We start from the raw sequence: 26,972 nt of genomic DNA, 5'->3' as shown, positions 1-26,972 counted from the left end.
TCGGTGCCTTAACAATCATTCCGTGCAGCAACGATAATCTGGCGAGAGCGAGGCGTGGGTGTCGCTCGACCACACAACACATTTTATATAATGTTCTACTTATTCTAAACTTGCGTTTCCAGATCATCAGTAAAATACTGTGTGATTTACACCTGGTTTCCTTCTTCCAAAAGCGATATTAAGAAGTACATCGACTGCAGCGTCATTGACGGTCGTGGGTCCGGGCGCCGGCGTGCCAGCGGTGGCCTGACGGAGCTGCTGGTGCCTTCATGTAGAGCTACCGCTGAGTCCGGGCTCCTCGCCGCTAACGAAGTGATTGCTTTTGGTGACATCATTTGCAATAGCGACTGCGCGAATTGACGGTACCTCGTATGGAAAGAATGAGAAGCTGATGCTGCTGAGGACTCGGCCGCGAGCATTTCCGACGACTTCTTGGGCTCTCATTCGTGATGGCATTCAGACAGGCAAGGGTGCTGTCGATTGTTGCATACGAATGCGAAATACCTGCATTGTGCGTTTCCGCAAAGTGATTTTTACGCCAAAGTTGCGATCGTCCTACAAGTTGTGTCAGATGTGGAGCACAGAGCGTATCAGTTTCCGTGGTGTAGCGGTTATCACGTCTGCCTAACACGCAGAAGGTCCCCGGTTCGATTCCGGGCGGAAACACTTTTTCGTCGCACTCAACAAGACCCTTGCTACAATCTCTACTGTGACCATTTAAATCAATTTCAAACGGCCCACCACCAGGGCTCAGATGATACATGAAACTCTTTCAGAACCGGCTACTTGGTTTTTGTGCTTACCTGGAGGGCTGGAAATGCGCGGAACAGCCGCCGGCATGACGGTAGTTGCCACACATTTGCACAAAACGCAAGGGCTCGTCCGGGATTTGAACCCGGGCCCTCCTGCACCCGAAGCAGGAATCATACCCCTAGACCAACGAGCCTGTTCGTAGCGTCTAAGCGCTGCACATGACTGACGCCTCCGTTCTTGGTATCACCATGCAGAGCTGCCGCTCACCCAGCGTTTTCCCTGGCTGTTGCGGTTTGATTGTTTTCATCGATGTCTTTTACAATAGCAAACTTCTAGAATCGGAGGGAGCTCGTAGGCGATGCCTTTGCTTACGCAGGAAAAATCTGTTGCCACTACGGGTTTCTAGGTAGAACAGCCGCAGAGCCGTCGTTTCCGTGGTGTAGCGGTTATCACGTCTGCTTTACACGCAGAAGGTCCCCGGTTCGATCCCGGGCGGAAACACGACTTTTTTTAAACCCCTTTTCGGATTCCATTTCCGAGATTACGTCACGTCTGCGTATGCATGGATAATAAATGTCGTGTGCTACACGGATATCGCTTCATTTTACTGTCAAATGCTCTTGCTCCCATAGTGTACCGGTATTCAGTAACTCAGAACGCTCGTAGCTCCATTCTGGCCGGCAAAGTTTATAATCCATTTCTTCAGGACTACTTCAAGTGCGCTTCATACTGGCTTTCCTGAGCTCACTGCACTCGCCTTGTCACAGCTCTGTTGAAGTGTGAACGTAACTAATAGTGAGAAACTCTTAACTACGCTCAGTCTTGTATCCCACCCTTTGGTTGTTGTCGTCGCTAATCAGATGAAGGTAGACTGCTCCACGATTGAGGTTCGTCTCCACTCACGGTGCACATGTTCTGCAAAGACAACCTTTGTTTTCCGTTGCATGCAAGATTACTGTCGGCTCTTCTACAGCAATCGACCCATGTAATTTACTGGTGTCAGATTCTTGCCATATCAAACGGTCCCTTCATCACCGTAGTGCTACACAAAGCGTGCTGCGGCAGGCATCTATTCTTCATTACAGAGCTGCAAACGTGGGTGAGCTCCACCTACTCTTCAGCACGGTCAAAACGGTAGGGCTCGTCCGGGATTTGAACCCGGGACCTCCTGCACCCAAAGCAGGAATCATACCCCTAGACCAACGAGCCACCTGCCAGTAGCAATGAAGCTAATCCCAAGCAGTCCAGCTCCGAGGAACACTAACTTCCATGTAAATCAGAAACAAAAGCGCTTTCTGAAGGCAGCGCTCACCACTGATGGGAAGAATATGAAAGGCAATGAATATAGAGTGAATAATTTCATCGCGCTCTGCAGATGAACAGACGGTGGTGTTTCACTTTCGTCATGTGCTTTCTCAGTGTCAAGGGAAGGCAAATGCACTAAACAAAAGAACATCGGGAATCCGAAACACCAACTCATAACGAAAAGATTGCGGAATATACTGCAAGCAAAACTACCAGAAGACCAATCCTGAAGGCGTCGGTGCCTTAACAATTATTCCGTGCAGCAATGATCATCTAGGAAGAGCCAACTGTACGTGTCGCTCCACCACACAACTTTTTTTGATATTGTTTTACCTAAATTTCCATTACCTCTTCGTTACAAGAATACTGATGGTTTTCACCTGATCTGCTTCGTCCAGCAGCGATAGTAGTAAGTAAATCGACGACAGTTTCATTAAAAGTAGGTCAGACACAGAAATCGGAGTTACGTGTAGCTCATGTTATTACGCTTTCAAATGCAGTTCTCCGGCTGGGAGTAGTGGCGTACTCCTGTAATCCAAGCGTCTGGGAGGCCGTTGTTGTGGAAGAGATCTGGGAACAACTACAGATTCGGCCGTTTCATCAGCTCAGGAACGACCGCGACGCCTTCATCGAGCTCTGCAGATTGACCAGATAGCAGTGCGGAATTTTCGGCTAGTGGTGGCTCGGGGTTAAGAGAAGTCGAGAGCAGTGAGCAAAACTACATCGGGAAACCGAAACAGACGACTCATAACGAAAAGATTGCGGAATGTACTGCAAAAGCAAAACTTCGAGAAGACGAACTCTGAAGCCGTCGGTGCCTTAACAATCATTCCGTGCAGCAACGATAATCTGGCGAGAGCGAGGCGTGGGTGTCGCTCGACCACACAACACATTTTATATAATGTTCTACTTATTCTAAACTTGCGTTTCCAGATCATCAGTAAAATACTGTGTGATTTACACCTGGTTTCCTTCTTCCAAAAGCGATATTAAGAAGTACATCGACTGCAGCGTCATTGACGGTCGTGGGTCCGGGCGCCGGCGCGCCAGCGGTGGCCTGACGGAGCTGCTGGTGCCTTCATGTAGAGCTACCGCTGAGTCCGGGCTCCTCGCCGCTAACGAAGTGATTGCTTTTGGTGACATCATTTGCAATAGCGACTGCGCGAATTGACGGTACCTCGTATGGAAAGAATGAGAAGCTGATGCTGCTGAGGACTCGGCCGCGAGCATTTCCGACGACTTCTTGGGCTCTCATTCGTGATGGCATTCAGACAGGCAAGGGTGCTGTCGATTGTTGCATACGAATGCGAAATACCTGCATTGTGCGTTTCCGCAAAGTGATTTTTACGCCAAAGTTGCGATCGTCCTACAAGTTGTGTCAGATGTGGAGCACAGAGCGTAGCAGTTTCCGTGGTGTAGCGGTTATCACGTCTGCCTAACACGCAGAAGGTCCCCGGTTCGATTCCGGGCGGAAACACTTTTTCGTCGCACTCAACAAGACCCTTGCTACAATCTCTACTGTGACCATTTAAATCAATTTCAAACGGCCCACCACCAGGGCTCAGATGATACATGAAACTCTTTCAGAACCGGCTACTTGGTTTTTGTGCTTACCTGGAGGGCTGGAAATGCGCGGAACAGCCGCCGGCATGACGGTAGTTGCCACACATTTGCACAAAACGCAAGGGCTCGTCCGGGATTTGAACCCGGGCCCTCCTGCACCCGAAGCAGGAATCATACCCCTAGACCAACGAGCCTGTTCGTAGCGTCTAAGCGCTGCACATGACTGACGCCTCCGTTCTTGGTATCACCATGCAGAGCTGCCGCTCACCCAGCGTTTTCCCTGGCTGTTGCGGTTTGATTGTTTTCATCGATGTCTTTTACAATAGCAAACTTCTAGAATCGGAGGGAGCTCGTAGGCGATGCCTTTGCTTACGCAGGAAAAATCTGTTGCCACTACGGGTTTCTAGGTAGAACAGCCGCAGAGCCGTCGTTTCCGTGGTGTAGCGGTTATCACGTCTGCTTTACACGCAGAAGGTCCCCGGTTCGATCCCGGGCGGAAACACGACTTTTTTTAAACCCCTTTTCGGATTCCATTTCCGAGATTACGTCACGTCTGCGTACGCATGGATAATAAATGTCGTGTGCTACACGGATATCGCTTCATTTTACTGTCAAATGCTCTTGCTCCCATAGTGTACCGGTATTCAGTAACTCAGAACGCTCGTAGCTCCATTCTGGCCGGCAAAGTTTATAATCCATTTCTTCAGGACTACTTCAAGTGCGCTTCATACTGGCTTTCCTGAGCTCACTGCACTCGCCTTGTCACAGCTCTGTTGAAGTGTGAACGTAACTAATAGTGAGAAACTCTTAACTACGCTCAGTCTTGTATCCCACCCTTTGGTTGTTATCGTCGCTAATCAGATGAAGGTAGACTGCTCCACGATTGAGGTTCGTCTCCACTCACGGTGCACATGTTCTGCAAAGACAACCTTTGTTTTCCGTTGCATGCAAGATTACTGTCGGCTCTTCTACAGCAATCGACCCATGTAATTTACTGGTGTCAGATTCTTGCCATATCAAACGGTCCCTTCATCACCGTAGTGCTACACAAAGCGTGCTGCGGCAGGCATCTATTCTTCATTACAGAGCTGCAAACGTGGGTGAGCTCCACCTACTCTTCAGCACGGTCAAAACGGTAGGGCTCGTCCGGGATTTGAACCCGGGACCTCCTGCACCCAAAGCAGGAATCATACCCCTAGACCAACGAGCCACCTGCCAGTAGCAATGAAGCTAATCCCAAGCAGTCCAGCTCCGAGGAACACTAACTTCCATGTAAATCAGAAACAAAAGCGCTTTCTGAAGGCAGCGCTCACCACTGATGGGAAGAATATGAAAGGCAATGAATATAGAGTGAATAATTTCATCGCGCTCTGCAGATGAACAGACGGTGGTGTTTCACTTTCGTCATGTGCTTTCTCAGTGTCAAGGGAAGGCAAATGCACTAAACAAAAGAACATCGGGAATCCGAAACACCAACTCATAACGAAAAGATTGCGGAATATACTGCAAGCAAAACTACCAGAAGACCAATCCTGAAGGCGTCGGTGCCTTAACAATTATTCCGTGCAGCAATGATCATCTAGGAAGAGCCAACTGTACGTGTCGCTCCACCACACAACTTTTTTTGATATTGTTTTACCTAAATTTCCATTACCTCTTCGTTACAAGAATACTGATGGTTTTCACCTGATCTGCTTCGTCCAGCAGCGATAGTAGTAAGTAAATCGACGACAGTTTCATTAAAAGTAGGTCAGACACAGAAATCGGAGTTACGTGTAGCTCATGTTATTACGCTTTCAAATGCAGTTCTCCGGCTGGAAGTAGTGGCGTACTCCTGTAATCCAAGCGTCTGGGAGGCCGTTGTTGTGGAAGAGATCTGGGAACAACTACAGATTCGGCCGTTTCATCAGCTCAGGAACGACCGCGACGCCTTCATCGAGCTCTGCAGATTGACCAGATAGCAGTGCGGAATTTTCGGCTAGTGGTGGCTCGGGGTTAAGAGAAGTCGAGAGCAGTGAGCAAAACTACATCGGGAAACCGAAACAGACGACTCATAACGAAAAGATTGCGGAATGTACTGCAAAAGCAAAACTTCGAGAAGACGAACTCTGAAGCCGTCGGTGCCTTAACAATCATTCCGTGCAGCAACGATAATCTGGCGAGAGCGAGGCGTGGGTGTCGCTCGACCACACAACACATTTTATATAATGTTCTACTTATTCTAAACTTGCGTTTCCAGATCATCAGTAAAATACTGTGTGATTTACACCTGGTTTCCTTCTTCCAAAAGCGATATTAAGAAGTACATCGACTGCAGCGTCATTGACGGTCGTGGGTCCGGGCGCCGGCGCGCCAGCGGTGGCCTGACGGAGCTGCTGGTGCCTTCATGTAGAGCTACCGCTGAGTCCGGGCTCCTCGCCGCTAACGAAGTGATTGCTTTTGGTGACATCATTTGCAATAGCGACTGCGCGAATTGACGGTACCTCGTATGGAAAGAATGAGAAGCTGATGCTGCTGAGGACTCGGCCGCGAGCATTTCCGACGACTTCTTGGGCTCTCATTCGTGATGGCATTCAGACAGGCAAGGGTGCTGTCGATTGTTGCATACGAATGCGAAATACCTGCATTGTGCGTTTCCGCAAAGTGATTTTTACGCCAAAGTTGCGATCGTCCTACAAGTTGTGTCAGATGTGGAGCACAGAGCGTAGCAGTTTCCGTGGTGTAGCGGTTATCACGTCTGCCTAACACGCAGAAGGTCCCCGGTTCGATTCCGGGCGGAAACACTTTTTCGTCGCACTCAACAAGACCCTTGCTACAATCTCTACTGTGACCATTTAAATCAATTTCAAACGGCCCACCACCAGGGCTCAGATGATACATGAAACTCTTTCAGAACCGGCTACTTGGTTTTTGTGCTTACCTGGAGGGCTGGAAATGCGCGGAACAGCCGCCGGCATGACGGTAGTTGCCACACATTTGCACAAAACGCAAGGGCTCGTCCGGGATTTGAACCCGGGCCCTCCTGCACCCGAAGCAGGAATCATACCCCTAGACCAACGAGCCTGTTCGTAGCGTCTAAGCGCTGCACATGACTGACGCCTCCGTTCTTGGTATCACCATGCAGAGCTGCCGCTCACCCAGCGTTTTCCCTGGCTGTTGCGGTTTGATTGTTTTCATCGATGTCTTTTACAATAGCAAACTTCTAGAATCGGAGGGAGCTCGTAGGCGATGCCTTTGCTTACGCAGGAAAAATCTGTTGCCACTACGGGTTTCTAGGTAGAACAGCCGCAGAGCCGTCGTTTCCGTGGTGTAGCGGTTATCACGTCTGCTTTACACGCAGAAGGTCCCCGGTTCGATCCCGGGCGGAAACACGACTTTTTTTAAACCCCTTTTCGGATTCCATTTCCGAGATTACGTCACGTCTGCGTATGCATGGATAATAAATGTCGTGTGCTACACGGATATCGCTTCATTTTACTGTCAAATGCTCTTGCTCCCATAGTGTACCGGTATTCAGTAACTCAGAACGCTCGTAGCTCCATTCTGGCCGGCAAAGTTTATAATCCATTTCTTCAGGACTACTTCAAGTGCGCTTCATACTGGCTTTCCTGAGCTCACTGCACTCGCCTTGTCACAGCTCTGTTGAAGTGTGAACGTAACTAATAGTGAGAAACTCTTAACTACGCTCAGTCTTGTATCCCACCCTTTGGTTGTTGTCGTCGCTAATCAGATGAAGGTAGACTGCTCCACGATTGAGGTTCGTCTCCACTCACGGTGCACATGTTCTGCAAAGACAACCTTTGTTTTCCGTTGCATGCAAGATTACTGTCGGCTCTTCTACAGCAATCGACCCATGTAATTTACTGGTGTCAGATTCTTGCCATATCAAACGGTCCCTTCATCACCGTAGTGCTACACAAAGCGTGCTGCGGCAGGCATCTATTCTTCATTACAGAGCTGCAAACGTGGGTGAGCTCCACCTACTCTTCAGCACGGTCAAAACGGTAGGGCTCGTCCGGGATTTGAACCCGGGACCTCCTGCACCCAAAGCAGGAATCATACCCCTAGACCAACGAGCCACCTGCCAGTAGCAATGAAGCTAATCCCAAGCAGTCCAGCTCCGAGGAACACTAACTTCCATGTAAATCAGAAACAAAAGCGCTTTCTGAAGGCAGCGCTCACCACTGATGGGAAGAATATGAAAGGCAATGAATATAGAGTGAATAATTTCATCGCGCTCTGCAGATGAACAGACGGTGGTGTTTCACTTTCGTCATGTGCTTTCTCAGTGTCAAGGGAAGGCAAATGCACTAAACAAAAGAACATCGGGAATCCGAAACACCAACTCATAACGAAAAGATTGCGGAATATACTGCAAGCAAAACTACCAGAAGACCAATCCTGAAGGCGTCGGTGCCTTAACAATTATTCCGTGCAGCAATGATCATCTAGGAAGAGCCAACTGTACGTGTCGCTCCACCACACAACTTTTTTTGATATTGTTTTACCTAAATTTCCATTACCTCTTCGTTACAAGAATACTGATGGTTTTCACCTGATCTGCTTCGTCCAGCAGCGATAGTAGTAAGTAAATCGACGACAGTTTCATTAAAAGTAGGTCAGACACAGAAATCGGAGTTACGTGTAGCTCATGTTATTACGCTTTCAAATGCAGTTCTCCGGCTGGGAGTAGTGGCGTACTCCTGTAATCCAAGCGTCTGAGAGGCCGTTGTTGTGGAAGAGATCTGGGAACAACTACAGATTCGGCCGTTTCATCAGCTCAGGAACGACCGCGACGCCTTCATCGAGCTCTGCAGATTGACCAGATAGCAGTGCGGAATTTTCGGCTAGTGGTGGCTCGGGGTTAAGAGAAGTCGAGAGCAGTGAGCAAAACTACATCGGGAAACCGAAACAGACGACTCATAACGAAAAGATTGCGGAATGTACTGCAAAAGCAAAACTTCGAGAAGACGAACTCTGAAGCCGTCGGTGCCTTAACAATCATTCCGTGCAGCAACGATAATCTGGCGAGAGCGAGGCGTGGGTGTCGCTCGACCACACAACACATTTTATATAATGTTCTACTTATTCTAAACTTGCGTTTCCAGATCATCAGTAAAATACTGTGTGATTTACACCTGGTTTCCTTCTTCCAAAAGCGATATTAAGAAGTACATCGACTGCAGCGTCATTGACGGTCGTGGGTCCGGGCGCCGGCGCGCCAGCGGTGGCCTGACGGAGCTGCTGGTGCCTTCATGTAGAGCTACCGCTGAGTCCGGGCTCCTCGCCGCTAACGAAGTGATTGCTTTTGGTGACATCATTTGCAATAGCGACTGCGCGAATTGACGGTACCTCGTATGGAAAGAATGAGAAGCTGATGCTGCTGAGGACTCGGCCGCGAGCATTTCCGACGACTTCTTGGGCTCTCATTCGTGATGGCATTCAGACAGGCAAGGGTGCTGTCGATTGTTGCATACGAATGCGAAATACCTGCATTGTGCGTTTCCGCAAAGTGATTTTTACGCCAAAGTTGCGATCGTCCTACAAGTTGTGTCAGATGTGGAGCACAGAGCGTAGCAGTTTCCGTGGTGTAGCGGTTATCACGTCTGCCTAACACGCAGAAGGTCCCCGGTTCGATTCCGGGCGGAAACACTTTTTCGTCGCACTCAACAAGACCCTTGCTACAATCTCTACTGTGACCATTTAAATCAATTTCAAACGGCCCACCACCAGGGCTCAGATGATACATGAAACTCTTTCAGAACCGGCTACTTGGTTTTTGTGCTTACCTGGAGGGCTGGAAATGCGCGGAACAGCCGCCGGCATGACGGTAGTTGCCACACATTTGCACAAAACGCAAGGGCTCGTCCGGGATTTGAACCCGGGCCCTCCTGCACCCGAAGCAGGAATCATACCCCTAGACCAACGAGCCTGTTCGTAGCGTCTAAGCGCTGCACATGACTGACGCCTCCGTTCTTGGTATCACCATGCAGAGCTGCCGCTCACCCAGCGTTTTCCCTGGCTGTTGCGGTTTGATTGTTTTCATCGATGTCTTTTACAATAGCAAACTTCTAGAATCGGAGGGAGCTCGTAGGCGATGCCTTTGCTTACGCAGGAAAAATCTGTTGCCACTACGGGTTTCTAGGTAGAACAGCCGCAGAGCCGTCGTTTCCGTGGTGTAGCGGTTATCACGTCTGCTTTACACGCAGAAGGTCCCCGGTTCGATCCCGGGCGGAAACACGACTTTTTTTAAACCCCTTTTCGGATTCCATTTCCGAGATTACGTCACGTCTGCGTATGCATGGATAATAAATGTCGTGTGCTACACGGATATCGCTTCATTTTACTGTCAAATGCTCTTGCTCCCATAGTGTACCGGTATTCAGTAACTCAGAACGCTCGTAGCTCCATTCTGGCCGGCAAAGTTTATAATCCATTTCTTCAGGACTACTTCAAGTGCGCTTCATACTGGCTTTCCTGAGCTCACTGCACTCGCCTTGTCACAGCTCTGTTGAAGTGTGAACGTAACTAATAGTGAGAAACTCTTAACTACGCTCAGTCTTGTATCCCACCCTTTGGTTGTTGTCGTCGCTAATCAGATGAAGGTAGACTGCTCCACGATTGAGGTTCGTCTCCACTCACGGTGCACATGTTCTGCAAAGACAACCTTTGTTTTCCGTTGCATGCAAGATTACTGTCGGCTCTTCTACAGCAATCGACCCATGTAATTTACTGGTGTCAGATTCTTGCCATATCAAACGGTCCCTTCATCACCGTAGTGCTACACAAAGCGTGCTGCGGCAGGCATCTATTCTTCATTACAGAGCTGCAAACGTGGGTGAGCTCCACCTACTCTTCAGCACGGTCAAAACGGTAGGGCTCGTCCGGGATTTGAACCCGGGACCTCCTGCACCCAAAGCAGGAATCATACCCCTAGACCAACGAGCCACCTGCCAGTAGCAATGAAGCTAATCCCAAGCAGTCCAGCTCCGAGGAACACTAACTTCCATGTAAATCAGAAACAAAAGCGCTTTCTGAAGGCAGCGCTCACCACTGATGGGAAGAATATGAAAGGCAATGAATATAGAGTGAATAATTTCATCGCGCTCTGCAGATGAACAGACGGTGGTGTTTCACTTTCGTCATGTGCTTTCTCAGTGTCAAGGGAAGGCAAATGCACTAAACAAAAGAACATCGGGAATCCGAAACACCAACTCATAACGAAAAGATTGCGGAATATACTGCAAGCAAAACTACCAGAAGACCAATCCTGAAGGCGTCGGTGCCTTAACAATTATTCCGTGCAGCAATGATCATCTAGGAAGAGCCAACTGTACGTGTCGCTCCACCACACAACTTTTTTTGATATTGTTTTACCTAAATTTCCATTACCTCTTCGTTACAAGAATACTGATGGTTTTCACCTGATCTGCTTCGTCCAGCAGCGATAGTAGTAAGTAAATCGACGACAGTTTCATTAAAAGTAGGTCAGACACAGAAATCGGAGTTACGTGTAGCTCATGTTATTACGCTTTCAAATGCAGTTCTCCGGCTGGGAGTAGTGGCGTACTCCTGTAATCCAAGCGTCTGGGAGGCCGTTGTTGTGGAAGAGATCTGGGAACAACTACAGATTCGGCCGTTTCATCAGCTCAGGAACGACCGCGACGCCTTCATCGAGCTCTGCAGATTGACCAGATAGCAGTGCGGAATTTTCGGCTAGTGGTGGCTCGGGGTTAAGAGAAGTCGAGAGCAGTGAGCAAAACTACATCGGGAAACCGAAACAGACGACTCATAACGAAAAGATTGCGGAATGTACTGCAAAAGCAAAACTTCGAGAAGACGAACTCTGAAGCCGTCGGTGCCTTAACAATCATTCCGTGCAGCAACGATAATCTGGCGAGAGCGAGGCGTGGGTGTCGCTCGACCACACAACACATTTTATATAATGTTCTACTTATTCTAAACTTGCGTTTCCAGATCATCAGTAAAATACTGTGTGATTTACACCTGGTTTCCTTCTTCCAAAAGCGATATTAAGAAGTACATCGACTGCAGCGTCATTGACGGTCGTGGGTCCGGGCGCCGGCGCGCCAGCGGTGGCCTGACGGAGCTGCTGGTGCCTTCATGTAGAGCTACCGCTGAGTCCGGGCTCCTCGCCGCTAACGAAGTGATTGCTTTTGGTGACATCATTTGCAATAGCGACTGCGCGAATTGACGGTACCTCGTATGGAAAGAATGAGAAGCTGATGCTGCTGAGGACTCGGCCGCGAGCATTTCCGACGACTTCTTGGGCTCTCATTCGTGATGGCATTCAGACAGGCAAGGGTGCTGTCGATTGTTGCATACGAATGCGAAATACCTGCATTGTGCGTTTCCGCAAAGTGATTTTTACGCCAAAGTTGCGATCGTCCTACAAGTTGTGTCAGATGTGGAGCACAGAGCGTAGCAGTTTCCGTGGTGTAGCGGTTATCACGTCTGCCTAACACGCAGAAGGTCCCCGGTTCGATTCCGGGCGGAAACACTTTTTCGTCGCACTCAACAAGACCCTTGCTACAATCTCTACTGTGACCATTTAAATCAATTTCAAACGGCCCACCACCAGGGCTCAGATGATACATGAAACTCTTTCAGAACCGGCTACTTGGTTTTTGTGCTTACCTGGAGGGCTGGAAATGCGCGGAACAGCCGCCGGCATGACGGTAGTTGCCACACATTTGCACAAAACGCAAGGGCTCGTCCGGGATTTGAACCCGGGCCCTCCTGCACCCGAAGCAGGAATCATACCCCTAGACCAACGAGCCTGTTCGTAGCGTCTAAGCGCTGCACATGACTGACGCCTCCGTTCTTGGTATCACCATGCAGAGCTGCCGCTCACCCAGCGTTTTCCCTGGCTGTTGCGGTTTGATTGTTTTCATCGATGTCTTTTACAATAGCAAACTTCTAGAATCGGAGGGAGCTCGTAGGCGATGCCTTTGCTTACGCAGGAAAAATCTGTTGCCACTACGGGTTTCTAGGTAGAACAGCCGCAGAGCCGTCGTTTCCGTGGTGTAGCGGTTATCACGTCTGCTTTACACGCAGAAGGTCCCCGGTTCGATCCCGGGCGGAAACACGACTTTTTTTAAACCCCTTTTCGGATTCCATTTCCGAGATTACGTCACGTCTGCGTATGCATGGATAATAAATGTCGTGTGCTACACGGATATCGCTTCATTTTACTGTCAAATGCTCTTGCTCCCATAGTGTACCGGTATTCAGTAACTCAGAACGCTCGTAGCTCCATTCTGGCCGGCAAAGTTTATAATCCATTTCTTCAGGACTACTTCAAGTGCGCTTCATACTGGCTTTCCTGAGCTCACTGCACTCGCCTTGTCACAGCTCTGTTGAAGTGTGAACGTAACTAATAGTGAGAAACTCTTAACTACGCTCAGTCTTGTATCCCACCCTTTGGTTGTTGTCGTCGCTAATCAGATGAAGGTAGACTGCTCCACGATTGAGGTTCGTCTCCACTCACGGTGCACATGTTCTGCAAAGACAACCTTTGTTTTCCGTTGCATGCAAGATTACTGTCGGCTCTTCTACAGCAATCGACCCATGTAATTTACTGGTGTCAGATTCTTGCCATATCAAACGGTCCCTTCATCACCGTAGTGCTACACAAAGCGTGCTGCGGCAGGCATCTATTCTTCATTACAGAGCTGCAAACGTGGGTGAGCTCCACCTACTCTTCAGCACGGTCAAAACGGTAGGGCTCGTCCGGGATTTGAACCCGGGACCTCCTGCACCCAAAGCAGGAATCATACCCCTAGACCAACGAGCCACCTGCCAGTAGCAATGAAGCTAATCCCAAGCAGTCCAGCTCCGAGGAACACTAACTTCCATGTAAATCAGAAACAAAAGCGCTTTCTGAAGGCAGCGCTCACCACTGATGGGAAGAATATGAAAGGCAATGAATATAGAGTGAATAATTTCATCGCGCTCTGCAGATGAACAGACGGTGGTGTTTCACTTTCGTCATGTGCTTTCTCAGTGTCAAGGGAAGGCAAATGCACTAAACAAAAGAACATCGGGAATCCGAAACACCAACTCATAACGAAAAGATTGCGGAATATACTGCAAGCAAAACTACCAGAAGACCAATCCTGAAGGCGTCGGTGCCTTAACAATTATTCCGTGCAGCAATGATCATCTAGGAAGAGCCAACTGTACGTGTCGCTCCACCACACAACTTTTTTTGATATTGTTTTACCTAAATTTCCATTACCTCTTCGTTACAAGAATACTGATGGTTTTCACCTGATCTGCTTCGTCCAGCAGCGATAGTAGTAAGTAAATCGACGACAGTTTCATTAAAAGTAGGTCAGACACAGAAATCGGAGTTACGTGTAGCTCATGTTATTACGCTTTCAAATGCAGTTCTCCGGCTGGGAGTAGTGGCGTACTCCTGTAATCCAAGCGTCTGAGAGGCCGTTGTTGTGGAAGAGATCTGGGAACAACTACAGATTCGGCCGTTTCATCAGCTCAGGAACGACCGCGACGCCTTCATCGAGCTCTGCAGATTGACCAGATAGCAGTGCGGAATTTTCGGCTAGTGGTGGCTCGGGGTTAAGAGAAGTCGAGAGCAGTGAGCAAAACTACATCGGGAAACCGAAACAGACGACTCATAACGAAAAGATTGCGGAATGTACTGCAAAAGCAAAACTTCGAGAAGACGAACTCTGAAGCCGTCGGTGCCTTAACAATCATTCCGTGCAGCAACGATAATCTGGCGAGAGCGAGGCGTGGGTGTCGCTCGACCACACAACACATTTTATATAATGTTCTACTTATTCTAAACTTGCGTTTCCAGATCATCAGTAAAATACTGTGTGATTTACACCTGGTTTCCTTCTTCCAAAAGCGATATTAAGAAGTACATCGACTGCAGCGTCATTGACGGTCGTGGGTCCGGGCGCCGGCGCGCCAGCGGTGGCCTGACGGAGCTGCTGGTGCCTTCATGTAGAGCTACCGCTGAGTCCGGGCTCCTCGCCGCTAACGAAGTGATTGCTTTTGGTGACATCATTTGCAATAGCGACTGCGCGAATTGACGGTACCTCGTATGGAAAGAATGAGAAGCTGATGCTGCTGAGGACTCGGCCGCGAGCATTTCCGACGACTTCTTGGGCTCTCATTCGTGATGGCATTCAGACAGGCAAGGGTGCTGTCGATTGTTGCATACGAATGCGAAATACCTGCATTGTGCGTTTCCGCAAAGTGATTTTTACGCCAAAGTTGCGATCGTCCTACAAGTTGTGTCAGATGTGGAGCACAGAGCGTAGCAGTTTCCGTGGTGTAGCGGTTATCACGTCTGCCTAACACGCAGAAGGTCCCCGGTTCGATTCCGGGCGGAAACACTTTTTCGTCGCACTCAACAAGACCCTTGCTACAATCTCTACTGTGACCATTTAAATCAATTTCAAACGGCCCACCACCAGGGCTCAGATGATACATGAAACTCTTTCAGAACCGGCTACTTGGTTTTTGTGCTTACCTGGAGGGCTGGAAATGCGCGGAACAGCCGCCGGCATGACGGTAGTTGCCACACGTTTGCACAAAACGCAAGGGCTCGTCCGGGATTTGAACGCGGGACCTCCTGCACCCGAAGCAGGAATCATACCCCTAGACCAACGAGCCTGTTCGTAGCGTCTAAGCGCTGCACATGACTGACGCCTCCGTTCTTGGTATCACCATGCAGAGCTGCCGCTCACCCAGCGTTTTCCCTGGCTGTTGCGGTTTGATTGTTTTCATCGATGTCTTTTACAATAGCAAACTTCTAGAATCGGAGGGAGCTCGTAGGCGATGCCTTTGCTTACGCAGGAAAAATCTGTTGCCACTACGGGTTTCTAGGTAGAACAGCCGCAGAGCCGTCGTTTCCGTGGTGTAGCGGTTATCACGTCTGCTTTACACGCAGAAGGTCCCCGGTTCGATCCCGGGCGGAAACACGACTTTTTTTAAACCCCTTTTCGGATTCCATTTCCGAGATTACGTCACGTCTGCGTATGCATGGATAATAAATGTCGTGTGCTACACGGATATCGCTTCATTTTACTGTCAAATGCTCTTGCTCCCATAGTGTACCGGTATTCAGTAACTCAGAACGCTCGTAGCTCCATTCTGGCCGGCAAAGTTTATAATCCATTTCTTCAGGACTACTTCAAGTGCGCTTCATACTGGCTTTCCTGAGCTCACTGCACTCGCCTTGTCACAGCTCTGTTGAAGTGTGAACGTAACTAATAGTGAGAAACTCTTAACTACGCTCAGTCTTGTATCCCACCCTTTGGTTGTTATCGTCGCTAATCAGATGAAGGTAGACTGCTCCACGATTGAGGTTCGTCTCCACTCACGGTGCACATGTTCTGCAAAGACAACCTTTGTTTTCCGTTGCATGCAAGATTACTGTCGGCTCTTCTACAGCAATCGACCCATGTAATTTACTGGTGTCAGATTCTTGCCATATCAAACGGTCCCTTCATCACCGTAGTGCTACACAAAGCGTGCTGCGGCAGTCATCTATTCTTCATTACAGAGCTGCAAACGTGGGTGAGCTCCACCTACTCTTCAGCACGGTCAAAACGGTAGGGCTCGTCCGGGATTTGAACCCGAGACCTCCTGCACCCAAAGCAGGAATCATACCCCTAGACCAACGAGCCACCTGCCAGTAGCAATGAAGCTAATCCCAAGCAGTCCAGCTCCGAGGAACACTAACTTCCATGTAAATCAGAAACAAAAGCGCTTTCTGAAGGCAGCGCTCACCACTGATGGGAAGAATATGAAAGGCAATGAATATAGAGTGAATAATTTCATCGCGCTCTGCAGATGAACAGACGGTGGTGTTTCACTTTCGTCATGTGCTTTCTCAGTGTCAAGGGAAGGCAAATGCACTAAACAAAAGAACATCGGGAATCCGAAACACCAACTCATAACGAAAAGATTGCGGAATATACTGCAAGCAAAACTACCAGAAGACCAATCCTGAAGGCGTCGGTGCCTTAACAATTATTCCGTGCAGCAATGATCATCTAGGAAGAGCCAACTGTACGTGTCGCTCCACCACACAACTTTTTTTGATATTGTTTTACCTAAATTTCCATTACCTCTTCGTTACAAGAATACTGATGGTTTTCACCTGATCTGCTTCGTCCAGCAGCGATAGTAGTAAGTAAATCGACGACAGTTTCATTAAAAGTAGGTCAGACACAGAAATCGGAGTTACGTGTAGCTCATGTTATTACGCTTTCAAATGCAGTTCTCCGGCTGGGAGTAGTGGCGTACTCCTGTAATCCAAGCGTCTGGGAGGCCGTTGTTGTGGAAGAGATCTGGGAACAACTACAGATTCGGCCGTTTCATCAGCTCAGGAACGACCGCGACGCCTTCATCGAGCTCTGCAGATTGACCAGATAGCAGTGCGGAATTTTCGGCTAGTGGTGGCTCGGGGTTAAGAGAAGTCGAGAGCAGTGAGCAAAACTACATCGGGAAACCGAAACAGACGACTCATAACGAAAAGATTGCGGAATGTACTGCAAAAGCAAAACTTCGAGAAGACGAACTCTGAAGCCGTCGGTGCCTTAACAATCATTCCGTGCAGCAACGATAATCTGGCGAGAGCGAGGCGTGGGTGTCGCTCGACCACACAACACATTTTATATAATGTTCTACTTATTCTAAACTTGCGTTTCCAGATCATCAGTAAAATACTGTGTGATTTACACCTGGTTTCCTTCTTCCAAAAGCGATATTAAGAAGTACATCGACTGCAGCGTCATTGACGGTCGTGGGTCCGGGCGCCGGCGCGCCAGCGGTGGCCTGACGGAGCTGCTGGTGCCTTCATGTAGAGCTACCGCTGAGTCCGGGCTCCTCGCCGCTAACGAAGTGATTGCTTTTGGTGACATCATTTGCAATAGCGACTGCGCGAATTGACGGTACCTCGTATGGAAAGAATGAGAAGCTGATGCTGCTGAGGACTCGGCCGCGAGCATTTCCGACGACTTCTTGGGCTCTCATTCGTGATGGCATTCAGACAGGCAAGGGTGCTGTCGATTGTTGCATACGAATGCGAAATACCTGCATTGTGCGTTTCCGCAAAGTGATTTTTACGCCAAAGTTGCGATCGTCCTACAAGTTGTGTCAGATGTGGAGCACAGAGCGTAGCAGTTTCCGTGGTGTAGCGGTTATCACGTCTGCCTAACACGCAGAAGGTCCCCGGTTCGATTCCGGGCGGAAACACTTTTTCGTCGCACTCAACAAGACCCTTGCTACAATCTCTACTGTGACCATTTAAATCAATTTCAAACGGCCCACCACCAGGGCTCAGATGATACATGAAACTCTTTCAGAACCGGCTACTTGGTTTTTGTGCTTACCTGGAGGGCTGGAAATGCGCGGAACAGCCGCCGGCATGACGGTAGTTGCCACACATTTGCACAAAACGCAAGGGCTCGTCCGGGATTTGAACCCGGGCCCTCCTGCACCCGAAGCAGGAATCATACCCCTAGACCAACGAGCCTGTTCGTAGCGTCTAAGCGCTGCACATGACTGACGCCTCCGTTCTTGGTATCACCATGCAGAGCTGCCGCTCACCCAGCGTTTTCCCTGGCTGTTGCGGTTTGATTGTTTTCATCGATGTCTTTTACAATAGCAAACTTCTAGAATCGGAGGGAGCTCGTAGGCGATGCCTTTGCTTACGCAGGAAAAATCTGTTGCCACTACGGGTTTCTAGGTAGAACAGCCGCAGAGCCGTCGTTTCCGTGGTGTAGCGGTTATCACGTCTGCTTTACACGCAGAAGGTCCCCGGTTCGATCCCGGGCGGAAACACGACTTTTTTTAAACCCCTTTTCGGATTCCATTTCCGAGATTACGTCACGTCTGCGTATGCATGGATAATAAATGTCGTGTGCTACACGGATATCGCTTCATTTTACTGTCAAATGCTCTTGCTCCCATAGTGTACCGGTATTCAGTAACTCAGAACGCTCGTAGCTCCATTCTGGCCGGCAAAGTTTATAATCCATTTCTTCAGGACTACTTCAAGTGCGCTTCATACTGGCTTTCCTGAGCTCACTGCACTCGCCTTGTCACAGCTCTGTTGAAGTGTGAACGTAACTAATAGTGAGAAACTCTTAACTACGCTCAGTCTTGTATCCCACCCTTTGGTTGTTGTCGTCGCTAATCAGATGAAGGTAGACTGCTCCACGATTGAGGTTCGTCTCCACTCACGGTGCACATGTTCTGCAAAGACAACCTTTGTTTTCCGTTGCATGCAAGATTACTGTCGGCTCTTCTACAGCAATCGACCCATGTAATTTACTGGTGTCAGATTCTTGCCATATCAAACGGTCCCTTCATCACCGTAGTGCTACACAAAGCGTGCTGCGGCAGGCATCTATTCTTCATTACAGAGCTGCAAACGTGGGTGAGCTCCAACTACTCTTCAGCACGGTCAAAACGGTAGGGCTCGTCCGGGATTTGAACCCGGGACCTCCTGCACCCAAAGCAGGAATCATACCCCTAGACCAACGAGCCACCTGCCAGTAGCAATGAAGCTAATCCCAAGCAGTCCAGCTCCGAGGAACACTAACTTCCATGTAAATCAGAAACAAAAGCGCTTTCTGAAGGCAGCGCTCACCACTGATGGGAAGAATATGAAAGGCAATGAATATAGAGTGAATAATTTCATCGCGCTCTGCAGATGAACAGACGGTGGTGTTTCACTTTCGTCATGTGCTTTCTCAGTGTCAAGGGAAGGCAAATGCACTAAACAAAAGAACATCGGGAATCCGAAACACCAACTCATAACGAAAAGATTGCGGAATATACTGCAAGCAAAACTACCAGAAGACCAATCCTGAAGGCGTCGGTGCCTTAACAATTATTCCGTGCAGCAATGATCATCTAGGAAGAGCCAACTGTACGTGTCGCTCCACCACACAACTTTTTTTGATATTGTTTTACCTAAATTTCCATTACCTCTTCGTTACAAGAATACTGATGGTTTTCACCTGATCTGCTTCGTCCAGCAGCGATAGTAGTAAGTAAATCGACGACAGTTTCATTAAAAGTAGGTCAGACACAGAAATCGGAGTTACGTGTAGCTCATGTTATTACGCTTTCAAATGCAGTTCTCCGGCTGGGAGTAGTGGCGTACTCCTGTAATCCAAGCGTCTGAGAGGCCGTTGTTGTGGAAGAGATCTGGGAACAACTACAGATTCGGCCGTTTCATCAGCTCAGGAACGACCGCGACGCCTTCATCGAGCTCTGCAGATTGACCAGATAGCAGTGCGGAATTTTCGGCTAGTGGTGGCTCGGGGTTAAGAGAAGTCGAGAGCAGTGAGCAAAACTACATCGGGAAACCGAAACAGACGACTCATAACGAAAAGATTGCGGAATGTACTGCAAAAGCAAAACTTCGAGAAGACGAACTCTGAAGCCGTCGGTGCCTTAACAATCATTCCGTGCAGCAACGATAATCTGGCGAGAGCGAGGCGTGGGTGTCGCTCGACCACACAACACATTTTATATAATGTTCTACTTATTCTAAACTTGCGTTTCCAGATCATCAGTAAAATACTGTGTGATTTACACCTGGTTTCCTTCTTCCAAAAGCGATATTAAGAAGTACATCGACTGCAGCGTCATTGACGGTCGTGGGTCCGGGCGCCGGCGCGCCAGCGGTGGCCTGACGGAGCTGCTGGTGCCTTCATGTAGAGCTACCGCTGAGTCCGGGCTCCTCGCCGCTAACGAAGTGATTGCTTTTGGTGACATCATTTGCAATAGCGACTGCGCGAATTGACGGTACCTCGTATGGAAAGAATGAGAAGCTGATGCTGCTGAGGACTCGGCCGCGAGCATTTCCGACGACTTCTTGGGCTCTCATTCGTGATGGCATTCAGACAGGCAAGGGTGCTGTCGATTGTTGCATACGAATGCGAAATACCTGCATTGTGCGTTTCCGCAAAGTGATTTTTACGCCAAAGTTGCGATCGTCCTACAAGTTGTGTCAGATGTGGAGCACAGAGCGTAGCAGTTTCCGTGGTGTAGCGGTTATCACGTCTGCCTAACACGCAGAAGGTCCCCGGTTCGATTCCGGGCGGAAACACTTTTTCGTCGCACTCAACAAGACCCTTGCTACAATCTCTACTGTGACCATTTAAATCAATTTCAAACGGCCCACCACCAGGGCTCAGATGATACATGAAACTCTTTCAGAACCGGCTACTTGGTTTTTGTGCTTACCTGGAGGGCTGGAAATGCGCGGAACAGCCGCCGGCATGACGGTAGTTGCCACACGTTTGCACAAAACGCAAGGGCTCGTCCGGGATTTGAACCCGGGACCTCCTGCACCCGAAGCAGGAATCATACCCCTAGACCAACGAGCCTGTTCGTAGCGTCTAAGCGCTGCACATGACTGACGCCTCCGTTCTTGGTATCACCATGCAGAGCTGCCGCTCACCCAGCGTTTTCCCTGGCTGTTGCGGTTTGATTGTTTTCATCGATGTCTTTTACAATAGCAAACTTCTAGAATCGGAGGGAGCTCGTAGGCGATGCCTTTGCTTACGCAGGAAAAATCTGTTGCCACTACGGGTTTCTAGGTAGAACAGCCGCAGAGCCGTCGTTTCCGTGGTGTAGCGGTTATCACGTCTGCTTTACACGCAGAAGGTCCCCGGTTCGATCCCGGGCGGAAACACGACTTTTTTTAAACCCCTTTTCGGATTCCATTTCCGAGATTACGTCACGTCTGCGTATGCATGGATAATAAATGTCGTGTGCTACACGGATATCGCTTCATTTTACTGTCAAATGCTCTTGCTCCCATAGTGTACCGGTATTCAGTAACTCAGAACGCTCGTAGCTCCATTCTGGCCGGCAAAGTTTATAATCCATTTCTTCAGGACTACTTCAAGTGCGCTTCATACTGGCTTTCCTGAGCTCACTGCACTCGCCTTGTCACAGCTCTGTTGAAGTGTGAACGTAACTAATAGTGAGAAACTCTTAACTACGCTCAGTCTTGTATCCCACCCTTTGGTTGTTATCGTCGCTAATCAGATGAAGGTAGACTGCTCCACGATTGAGGTTCGTCTCCACTCACGGTGCACATGTTCTGCAAAGACAACCTTTGTTTTCCGTTGCATGCAAGATTACTGTCGGCTCTTCTACAGCAATCGACCCATGTAATTTACTGGTGTCAGATTCTTGCCATATCAAACGGTCCCTTCATCACCGTAGTGCTACACAAAGCGTGCTGCGGCAGGCATCTATTCTTCATTACATAGCTGCAAACGTGGGTGAGCTCCACCTACTCTTCAGCACGGTCAAAACGGTAGGGCTCGTCCGGGATTTGAACCCGGGACCTCCTGCACCCAAAGCAGGAATCATACCCCTAGACCAACGAGCCACCTGCCAGTAGCAATGAAGCTAATCCCAAGCAGTCCAGCTCCGAGGAACACTAACTTCCATGTAAATCAGAAACAAAAGCGCTTTCTGAAGGCAGCGCTCACCACTGATGGGAAGAATATGAAAGGCAATGAATATAGAGTGAATAATTTCATCGCGCTCTGCAGATGAACAGACGGTGGTGTTTCACTTTCGTCATGTGCTTTCTCAGTGTCAAGGGAAGGCAAATGCACTAAACAAAAGAACATCGGGAATCCGAAACACCAACTCATAACGAAAAGATTGCGGAATATACTGCAAGCAAAACTACCAGAAGACCAATCCTGAAGGCGTCGGTGCCTTAACAATTATTCCGTGCAGCAATGATCATCTAGGAAGAGCCAACTGTACGTGTCGCTCCACCACACAACTTTTTTTGATATTGTTTTACCTAAATTTCCATTACCTCTTCGTTACAAGAATACTGATGGTTTTCACCTGATCTGCTTCGTCCAGCAGCGATAGTAGTAAGTAAATCGACGACAGTTTCATTAAAAGTAGGTCAGACACAGAAATCGGAGTTACGTGTAGCTCATGTTATTACGCTTTCAAATGCAGTTCTCCGGCTGGGAGTAGTGGCGTACTCCTGTAATCCAAGCGTCTGGGAGGCCGTTGTTGTGGAAGAGATCTGGGAACAACTACAGATTCGGCCGTTTCATCAGCTCAGGAACGACCGCGACGCCTTCATCGAGCTCTGCAGATTGACCAGATAGCAGTGCGGAATTTTCGGCTAGTGGTGGCTCGGGGTTAAGAGAAGTCGAGAGCAGTGAGCAAAACTACATCGGGAAACCGAAACAGACGACTCATAACGAAAAGATTGCGGAATGTACTGCAAAAGCAAAACTTCGAGAAGACGAACTCTGAAGCCGTCGGTGCCTTAACAATCATTCCGTGCAGCAACGATAATCTGGCGAGAGCGAGGCGTGGGTGTCGCTCGACCACACAACACATTTTATATAATGTTCTACTTATTCTAAACTTGCGTTTCCAGATCATCAGTAAAATACTGTGTGATTTACACCTGGTTTCCTTCTTCCAAAAGCGATATTAAGAAGTACATCGACTGCAGCGTCATTGACGGTCGTGGGTCCGGGCGCCGGCGCGCCAGCGGTGGCCTGACGGAGCTGCTGGTGCCTTCATGTAGAGCTACCGCTGAGTCCGGGCTCCTCGCCGCTAACGAAGTGATTGCTTTTGGTGACATCATTTGCAATAGCGACTGCGCGAATTGACGGTACCTCGTATGGAAAGAATGAGAAGCTGATGCTGCTGAGGACTCGGCCGCGAGCATTTCCGACGACTTCTTGGGCTCTCATTCGTGATGGCATTCAGACAGGCAAGGGTGCTGTCGATTGTTGCATACGAATGCGAAATACCTGCATTGTGCGTTTCCGCAAAGTGATTTTTACGCCAAAGTTGCGATCGTCCTACAAGTTGTGTCAGATGTGGAGCACAGAGCGTAGCAGTTTCCGTGGTGTAGCGGTTATCACGTCTGCCTAACACGCAGAAGGTCCCCGGTTCGATTCCGGGCGGAAACACTTTTTCGTCGCACTCAACAAGACCCTTGCTACAATCTCTACTGTGACCATTTAAATCAATTTCAAACGGCCCACCACCAGGGCTCAGATGATACATGAAACTCTTTCAGAACCGGCTACTTGGTTTTTGTGCTTACCTGGAGGGCTGGAAATGCGCGGAACAGCCGCCGGCATGACGGTAGTTGCCACACGTTTGCACAAAACGCAAGGGCTCGTCCGGGATTTGAACCCGGGCCATCCTGCACCCGAAGCAGGAATCATACCCCTAGACCAACGAGCCTGTTCGTAGCGTCTAAGCGCTGCACATGACTGACGCCTCCGTTCTTGGTATCACCATGCAGAGCTGCCGCTCACCCAGCGTTTTCCCTGGCTGTTGCGGTTTGATTGTTTTCATCGATGTCTTTTACAATAGCAAACTTCTAGAATCGGAGGGAGCTCGTAGGCGATGCCTTTGCTTACGCAGGAAAAATCTGTTGCCACTACGGGTTTCTAGGTAGAACAGCCGCAGAGCCGTCGTTTCCGTGGTGTAGCGGTTATCACGTCTGCTTTACACGCAGAAGGTCTCCGGTTCGATCCCGGGCGGAAACACGACTTTTTTTAAACCCCTTTTCGGATTCCATTTCCGAGATTACGTCACGTCTGCGTATGCATGGATAATAAATGTCGTGTGCTACACGGATATCGCTTCATTTTACTGTCAAATGCTCTTGCTCCCATAGTGTACCGGTATTCAGTAACTCAGAACGCTCGTAGCTCCATTCTGGCCGGCAAAGTTTATAATCCATTTCTTCAGGACTACTTCAAGTGCGCTTCATACTGGCTTTCCTGAGCTCACTGCACTCGCCTTGTCACAGCTCTGTTGAAGTGTGAACGTAACTAATAGTGAGAAACTCTTAACTACGCTCAGTCTTGTATCCCACCCTTTGGTTGTTGTCGTCGCTAATCAGATGAAGGTAGACTGCTCCACGATTGAGGTTCGTCTCCACTCACGGTGCACATGTTCTGCAAAGACAACCTTTGTTTTCCGTTGCATGCAAGATTACTGTCGGCTCTTCTACAGCAATCGACCCATGTAATTTACTGGTGTCAGATTCTTGCCATATCAAACGGTCCCTTCATCACCGTAGTGCTACACAAAGCGTGCTGCGGCAGGCATCTATTCTTCATTACAGAGCTGCAAACGTGGGTGAGCTCCACCTACTCTTCAGCACGGTCAAAACGGTAGGGCTCGTCCGGGATTTGAACCCGGGACCTCCTGCACCCAAAGCAGGAATCATACCCCTAGACCAACGAGCCACCTGCCAGTAGCAATGAAGCTAATCCCAAGCAGTCCAGCTCCGAGGAACACTAACTTCCATGTAAATCAGAAACAAAAGCGCTTTCTGAAGGCAGCGCTCACCACTGATGGGAAGAATATGAAAGGCAATGAATATAGAGTGAATAATTTCATCGCGCTCTGCAGATGAACAGACGGTGGTGTTTCACTTTCGTCATGTGCTTTCTCAGTGTCAAGGGAAGGCAAATGCACTAAACAAAAGAACATCGGGAATCCGAAACACCAACTCATAACGAAAAGATTGCGGAATATACTGCAAGCAAAACTACCAGAAGACCAATCCTGAAGGCGTCGGTGCCTTAACAATTATTCCGTGCAGCAATGATCATCTAGGAAGAGCCAACTGTACGTGTCGCTCCACCACACAACTTTTTTTGATATTGTTTTACCTAAATTTCCATTACCTCTTCGTTACAAGAATACTGATGGTTTTCACCTGATCTGCTTCGTCCAGCAGCGATAGTAGTAAGTAAATCGACGACAGTTTCATTAAAAGTAGGTCAGACACAGAAATCGGAGTTACGTGTAGCTCATGTTATTACGCTTTCAAATGCAGTTCTCCGGCTGGGAGTAGTGGCGTACTCCTGTAATCCAAGCGTCTGGGAGGCCGTTGTTGTGGAAGAGATCTGGGAACAACTACAGATTCGGCCGTTTCATCAGCTCAGGAACGACCGCGACGCCTTCATCGAGCTCTGCAGATTGACCAGATAGCAGTGCGGAATTTTCGGCTAGTGGTGGCTCGGGGTTAAGAGAAGTCGAGAGCAGTGAGCAAAACTACATCGGGAAACCGAAACAGACGACTCATAACGAAAAGATTGCGGAATGTACTGCAAAAGCAAAACTTCGAGAAGACGAACTCTGAAGCCGTCGGTGCCTTAACAATCATTCCGTGCAGCAACGATAATCTGGCGAGAGCGAGGCGTGGGTGTCGCTCGACCGCACAACACATTTTATACAATGTTCTACTTATTCTAAACTTGCGTTTCCAGATCATCAGTAAAATACTGTGTGATTTACACCTGGTTTCCTTCTTCCAAAAGCGATATTAAGAAGTACATCGACTGCAGCGTCATTGACGGTCGTGGGTCCGGGCGCCGGCGCGCCAGCGGTGGCCTGACGGAGCTGCTGGTGCCTTCATGTAGAGCTACCGCTGAGTCCGGGCTCCTCGCCGCTAACGAAGTGATTGCTTTTGGTGACATCATTTGCAATAGCGACTGCGCGAATTGACGGTACCTCGTATGGAAAGAATGAGAAGCTGATGCTGCTGAGGACTCGGCCGCGAGCATTTCCGACGACTTCTTGGGCTCTCATTCGTGATGGCATTCAGACAGGCAAGGGTGCTGTCGATTGTTGCATACGAATGCGAAATACCTGCATTGTGCGTTTCCGCAAAGTGATTTTTACGCCAAAGTTGCGATCGTCCTACAAGTTGTGTCAGATGTGGAGCACAGAGCGTAGCAGTTTCCGTGGTGTAGCGGTTATCACGTCTGCCTAACACGCAGAAGGTCCCCGGTTCGATTCCGGGCGGAAACACTTTTTCGTCGCACTCAACAAGACCCTTGCTACAATCTCTACTGTGACCATTTAAATCAATTTCAAACGGCCCACCACCAGGGCTCAGATGATACATGAAACTCTTTCAGAACCGGCTACTTGGTTTTTGTGCTTACCTGGAGGGCTGGAAATGCGCGGAACAGCCGCCGGCATGACGGTAGTTGCCACACGTTTGCACAAAACGCAAGGGCTCGTCCGGGATTTGAACCCGGGACCTCCTGCACCCGAAGCAGGAATCATACCCCTAGACCAACGAGCCTGTTCGTAGCGTCTAAGCGCTGCACATGACTGACGCCTCCGTTCTTGGTATCACCATGCAGAGCTGCCGCTCACCCAGCGTTTTCCCTGGCTGTTGCGGTTTGATTGTTTTCATCGATGTCTTTTACAATAGCAAACTTCTAGAATCGGAGGGAGCTCGTAGGCGATGCCTTTGCTTACGCAGGAAAAATCTGTTGCCACTACGG

General features: G+C 49.0%; 38 non-coding genes across 38 annotated transcripts; 19 read left to right on the top strand and 19 right to left on the bottom strand.

The window, feature by feature from the left end:
* Positions 1-593: 593 nt before the first annotated feature.
* Trnav-aac (transfer RNA valine (anticodon AAC)) lies at positions 594-666 on the top strand. The gene has a single exon. It is a non-coding gene; the product is annotated as a tRNA-Val (tRNA).
* A 208-nt stretch (positions 667-874) lies between these two features.
* Positions 875-946, bottom strand: Trnap-cgg (transfer RNA proline (anticodon CGG)). The gene has a single exon. It is a non-coding gene; the product is annotated as a tRNA-Pro (tRNA).
* Positions 947-1,181: 235 nt separating this feature from the next.
* On the top strand, positions 1,182-1,254 carry Trnav-uac (transfer RNA valine (anticodon UAC)). Its single transcript has one exon. It is a non-coding gene; the product is annotated as a tRNA-Val (tRNA).
* Positions 1,255-1,890: 636 nt separating this feature from the next.
* On the bottom strand, positions 1,891-1,962 carry Trnap-ugg (transfer RNA proline (anticodon UGG)). The gene has a single exon. It is a non-coding gene; the product is annotated as a tRNA-Pro (tRNA).
* A 1,500-nt stretch (positions 1,963-3,462) lies between these two features.
* Trnav-aac (transfer RNA valine (anticodon AAC)) lies at positions 3,463-3,535 on the top strand. Its single transcript has one exon. It is a non-coding gene; the product is annotated as a tRNA-Val (tRNA).
* Positions 3,536-3,743: 208 nt separating this feature from the next.
* Positions 3,744-3,815, bottom strand: Trnap-cgg (transfer RNA proline (anticodon CGG)). Its single transcript has one exon. It is a non-coding gene; the product is annotated as a tRNA-Pro (tRNA).
* Positions 3,816-4,050: 235 nt separating this feature from the next.
* On the top strand, positions 4,051-4,123 carry Trnav-uac (transfer RNA valine (anticodon UAC)). Its single transcript has one exon. It is a non-coding gene; the product is annotated as a tRNA-Val (tRNA).
* A 636-nt stretch (positions 4,124-4,759) lies between these two features.
* Trnap-ugg (transfer RNA proline (anticodon UGG)) lies at positions 4,760-4,831 on the bottom strand. Its single transcript has one exon. It is a non-coding gene; the product is annotated as a tRNA-Pro (tRNA).
* A 1,500-nt stretch (positions 4,832-6,331) lies between these two features.
* Trnav-aac (transfer RNA valine (anticodon AAC)) lies at positions 6,332-6,404 on the top strand. The gene has a single exon. It is a non-coding gene; the product is annotated as a tRNA-Val (tRNA).
* A 208-nt stretch (positions 6,405-6,612) lies between these two features.
* Trnap-cgg (transfer RNA proline (anticodon CGG)) lies at positions 6,613-6,684 on the bottom strand. The gene has a single exon. It is a non-coding gene; the product is annotated as a tRNA-Pro (tRNA).
* A 235-nt stretch (positions 6,685-6,919) lies between these two features.
* On the top strand, positions 6,920-6,992 carry Trnav-uac (transfer RNA valine (anticodon UAC)). The gene has a single exon. It is a non-coding gene; the product is annotated as a tRNA-Val (tRNA).
* Positions 6,993-7,628: 636 nt separating this feature from the next.
* Positions 7,629-7,700, bottom strand: Trnap-ugg (transfer RNA proline (anticodon UGG)). Its single transcript has one exon. It is a non-coding gene; the product is annotated as a tRNA-Pro (tRNA).
* Positions 7,701-9,200: 1,500 nt separating this feature from the next.
* Positions 9,201-9,273, top strand: Trnav-aac (transfer RNA valine (anticodon AAC)). Its single transcript has one exon. It is a non-coding gene; the product is annotated as a tRNA-Val (tRNA).
* A 208-nt stretch (positions 9,274-9,481) lies between these two features.
* On the bottom strand, positions 9,482-9,553 carry Trnap-cgg (transfer RNA proline (anticodon CGG)). Its single transcript has one exon. It is a non-coding gene; the product is annotated as a tRNA-Pro (tRNA).
* A 235-nt stretch (positions 9,554-9,788) lies between these two features.
* Positions 9,789-9,861, top strand: Trnav-uac (transfer RNA valine (anticodon UAC)). The gene has a single exon. It is a non-coding gene; the product is annotated as a tRNA-Val (tRNA).
* A 636-nt stretch (positions 9,862-10,497) lies between these two features.
* On the bottom strand, positions 10,498-10,569 carry Trnap-ugg (transfer RNA proline (anticodon UGG)). The gene has a single exon. It is a non-coding gene; the product is annotated as a tRNA-Pro (tRNA).
* A 1,500-nt stretch (positions 10,570-12,069) lies between these two features.
* Positions 12,070-12,142, top strand: Trnav-aac (transfer RNA valine (anticodon AAC)). The gene has a single exon. It is a non-coding gene; the product is annotated as a tRNA-Val (tRNA).
* Positions 12,143-12,350: 208 nt separating this feature from the next.
* Positions 12,351-12,422, bottom strand: Trnap-cgg (transfer RNA proline (anticodon CGG)). Its single transcript has one exon. It is a non-coding gene; the product is annotated as a tRNA-Pro (tRNA).
* Positions 12,423-12,657: 235 nt separating this feature from the next.
* On the top strand, positions 12,658-12,730 carry Trnav-uac (transfer RNA valine (anticodon UAC)). The gene has a single exon. It is a non-coding gene; the product is annotated as a tRNA-Val (tRNA).
* A 636-nt stretch (positions 12,731-13,366) lies between these two features.
* Positions 13,367-13,438, bottom strand: Trnap-ugg (transfer RNA proline (anticodon UGG)). The gene has a single exon. It is a non-coding gene; the product is annotated as a tRNA-Pro (tRNA).
* A 1,500-nt stretch (positions 13,439-14,938) lies between these two features.
* Trnav-aac (transfer RNA valine (anticodon AAC)) lies at positions 14,939-15,011 on the top strand. Its single transcript has one exon. It is a non-coding gene; the product is annotated as a tRNA-Val (tRNA).
* Positions 15,012-15,219: 208 nt separating this feature from the next.
* On the bottom strand, positions 15,220-15,291 carry Trnap-cgg (transfer RNA proline (anticodon CGG)). Its single transcript has one exon. It is a non-coding gene; the product is annotated as a tRNA-Pro (tRNA).
* Positions 15,292-15,526: 235 nt separating this feature from the next.
* On the top strand, positions 15,527-15,599 carry Trnav-uac (transfer RNA valine (anticodon UAC)). Its single transcript has one exon. It is a non-coding gene; the product is annotated as a tRNA-Val (tRNA).
* Positions 15,600-16,235: 636 nt separating this feature from the next.
* Positions 16,236-16,307, bottom strand: Trnap-ugg (transfer RNA proline (anticodon UGG)). Its single transcript has one exon. It is a non-coding gene; the product is annotated as a tRNA-Pro (tRNA).
* Positions 16,308-17,807: 1,500 nt separating this feature from the next.
* Positions 17,808-17,880, top strand: Trnav-aac (transfer RNA valine (anticodon AAC)). The gene has a single exon. It is a non-coding gene; the product is annotated as a tRNA-Val (tRNA).
* Positions 17,881-18,088: 208 nt separating this feature from the next.
* Positions 18,089-18,160, bottom strand: Trnap-cgg (transfer RNA proline (anticodon CGG)). The gene has a single exon. It is a non-coding gene; the product is annotated as a tRNA-Pro (tRNA).
* A 235-nt stretch (positions 18,161-18,395) lies between these two features.
* Positions 18,396-18,468, top strand: Trnav-uac (transfer RNA valine (anticodon UAC)). Its single transcript has one exon. It is a non-coding gene; the product is annotated as a tRNA-Val (tRNA).
* A 636-nt stretch (positions 18,469-19,104) lies between these two features.
* Trnap-ugg (transfer RNA proline (anticodon UGG)) lies at positions 19,105-19,176 on the bottom strand. The gene has a single exon. It is a non-coding gene; the product is annotated as a tRNA-Pro (tRNA).
* Positions 19,177-20,676: 1,500 nt separating this feature from the next.
* Trnav-aac (transfer RNA valine (anticodon AAC)) lies at positions 20,677-20,749 on the top strand. Its single transcript has one exon. It is a non-coding gene; the product is annotated as a tRNA-Val (tRNA).
* Positions 20,750-20,957: 208 nt separating this feature from the next.
* On the bottom strand, positions 20,958-21,029 carry Trnap-cgg (transfer RNA proline (anticodon CGG)). Its single transcript has one exon. It is a non-coding gene; the product is annotated as a tRNA-Pro (tRNA).
* Positions 21,030-21,264: 235 nt separating this feature from the next.
* Positions 21,265-21,337, top strand: Trnav-uac (transfer RNA valine (anticodon UAC)). Its single transcript has one exon. It is a non-coding gene; the product is annotated as a tRNA-Val (tRNA).
* Positions 21,338-21,973: 636 nt separating this feature from the next.
* Trnap-ugg (transfer RNA proline (anticodon UGG)) lies at positions 21,974-22,045 on the bottom strand. Its single transcript has one exon. It is a non-coding gene; the product is annotated as a tRNA-Pro (tRNA).
* A 1,500-nt stretch (positions 22,046-23,545) lies between these two features.
* Trnav-aac (transfer RNA valine (anticodon AAC)) lies at positions 23,546-23,618 on the top strand. Its single transcript has one exon. It is a non-coding gene; the product is annotated as a tRNA-Val (tRNA).
* A 208-nt stretch (positions 23,619-23,826) lies between these two features.
* On the bottom strand, positions 23,827-23,898 carry Trnap-cgg (transfer RNA proline (anticodon CGG)). Its single transcript has one exon. It is a non-coding gene; the product is annotated as a tRNA-Pro (tRNA).
* Positions 23,899-24,133: 235 nt separating this feature from the next.
* Positions 24,134-24,206, top strand: Trnav-uac (transfer RNA valine (anticodon UAC)). The gene has a single exon. It is a non-coding gene; the product is annotated as a tRNA-Val (tRNA).
* A 636-nt stretch (positions 24,207-24,842) lies between these two features.
* Positions 24,843-24,914, bottom strand: Trnap-ugg (transfer RNA proline (anticodon UGG)). Its single transcript has one exon. It is a non-coding gene; the product is annotated as a tRNA-Pro (tRNA).
* Positions 24,915-26,414: 1,500 nt separating this feature from the next.
* Trnav-aac (transfer RNA valine (anticodon AAC)) lies at positions 26,415-26,487 on the top strand. The gene has a single exon. It is a non-coding gene; the product is annotated as a tRNA-Val (tRNA).
* Positions 26,488-26,695: 208 nt separating this feature from the next.
* Positions 26,696-26,767, bottom strand: Trnap-cgg (transfer RNA proline (anticodon CGG)). The gene has a single exon. It is a non-coding gene; the product is annotated as a tRNA-Pro (tRNA).
* Positions 26,768-26,972: the final 205 nt, after the last annotated feature.

This window comes from Schistocerca cancellata, unplaced genomic scaffold (genome assembly GCF_023864275.1).
Source record: "Schistocerca cancellata isolate TAMUIC-IGC-003103 unplaced genomic scaffold, iqSchCanc2.1 HiC_scaffold_634, whole genome shotgun sequence".
Taxonomy (NCBI): domain Eukaryota; kingdom Metazoa; phylum Arthropoda; class Insecta; order Orthoptera; family Acrididae; genus Schistocerca; species Schistocerca cancellata.
Note: the sequence above shows the minus strand (reverse complement) of the source record. Positions and strands in the feature narration are given on the sequence as shown.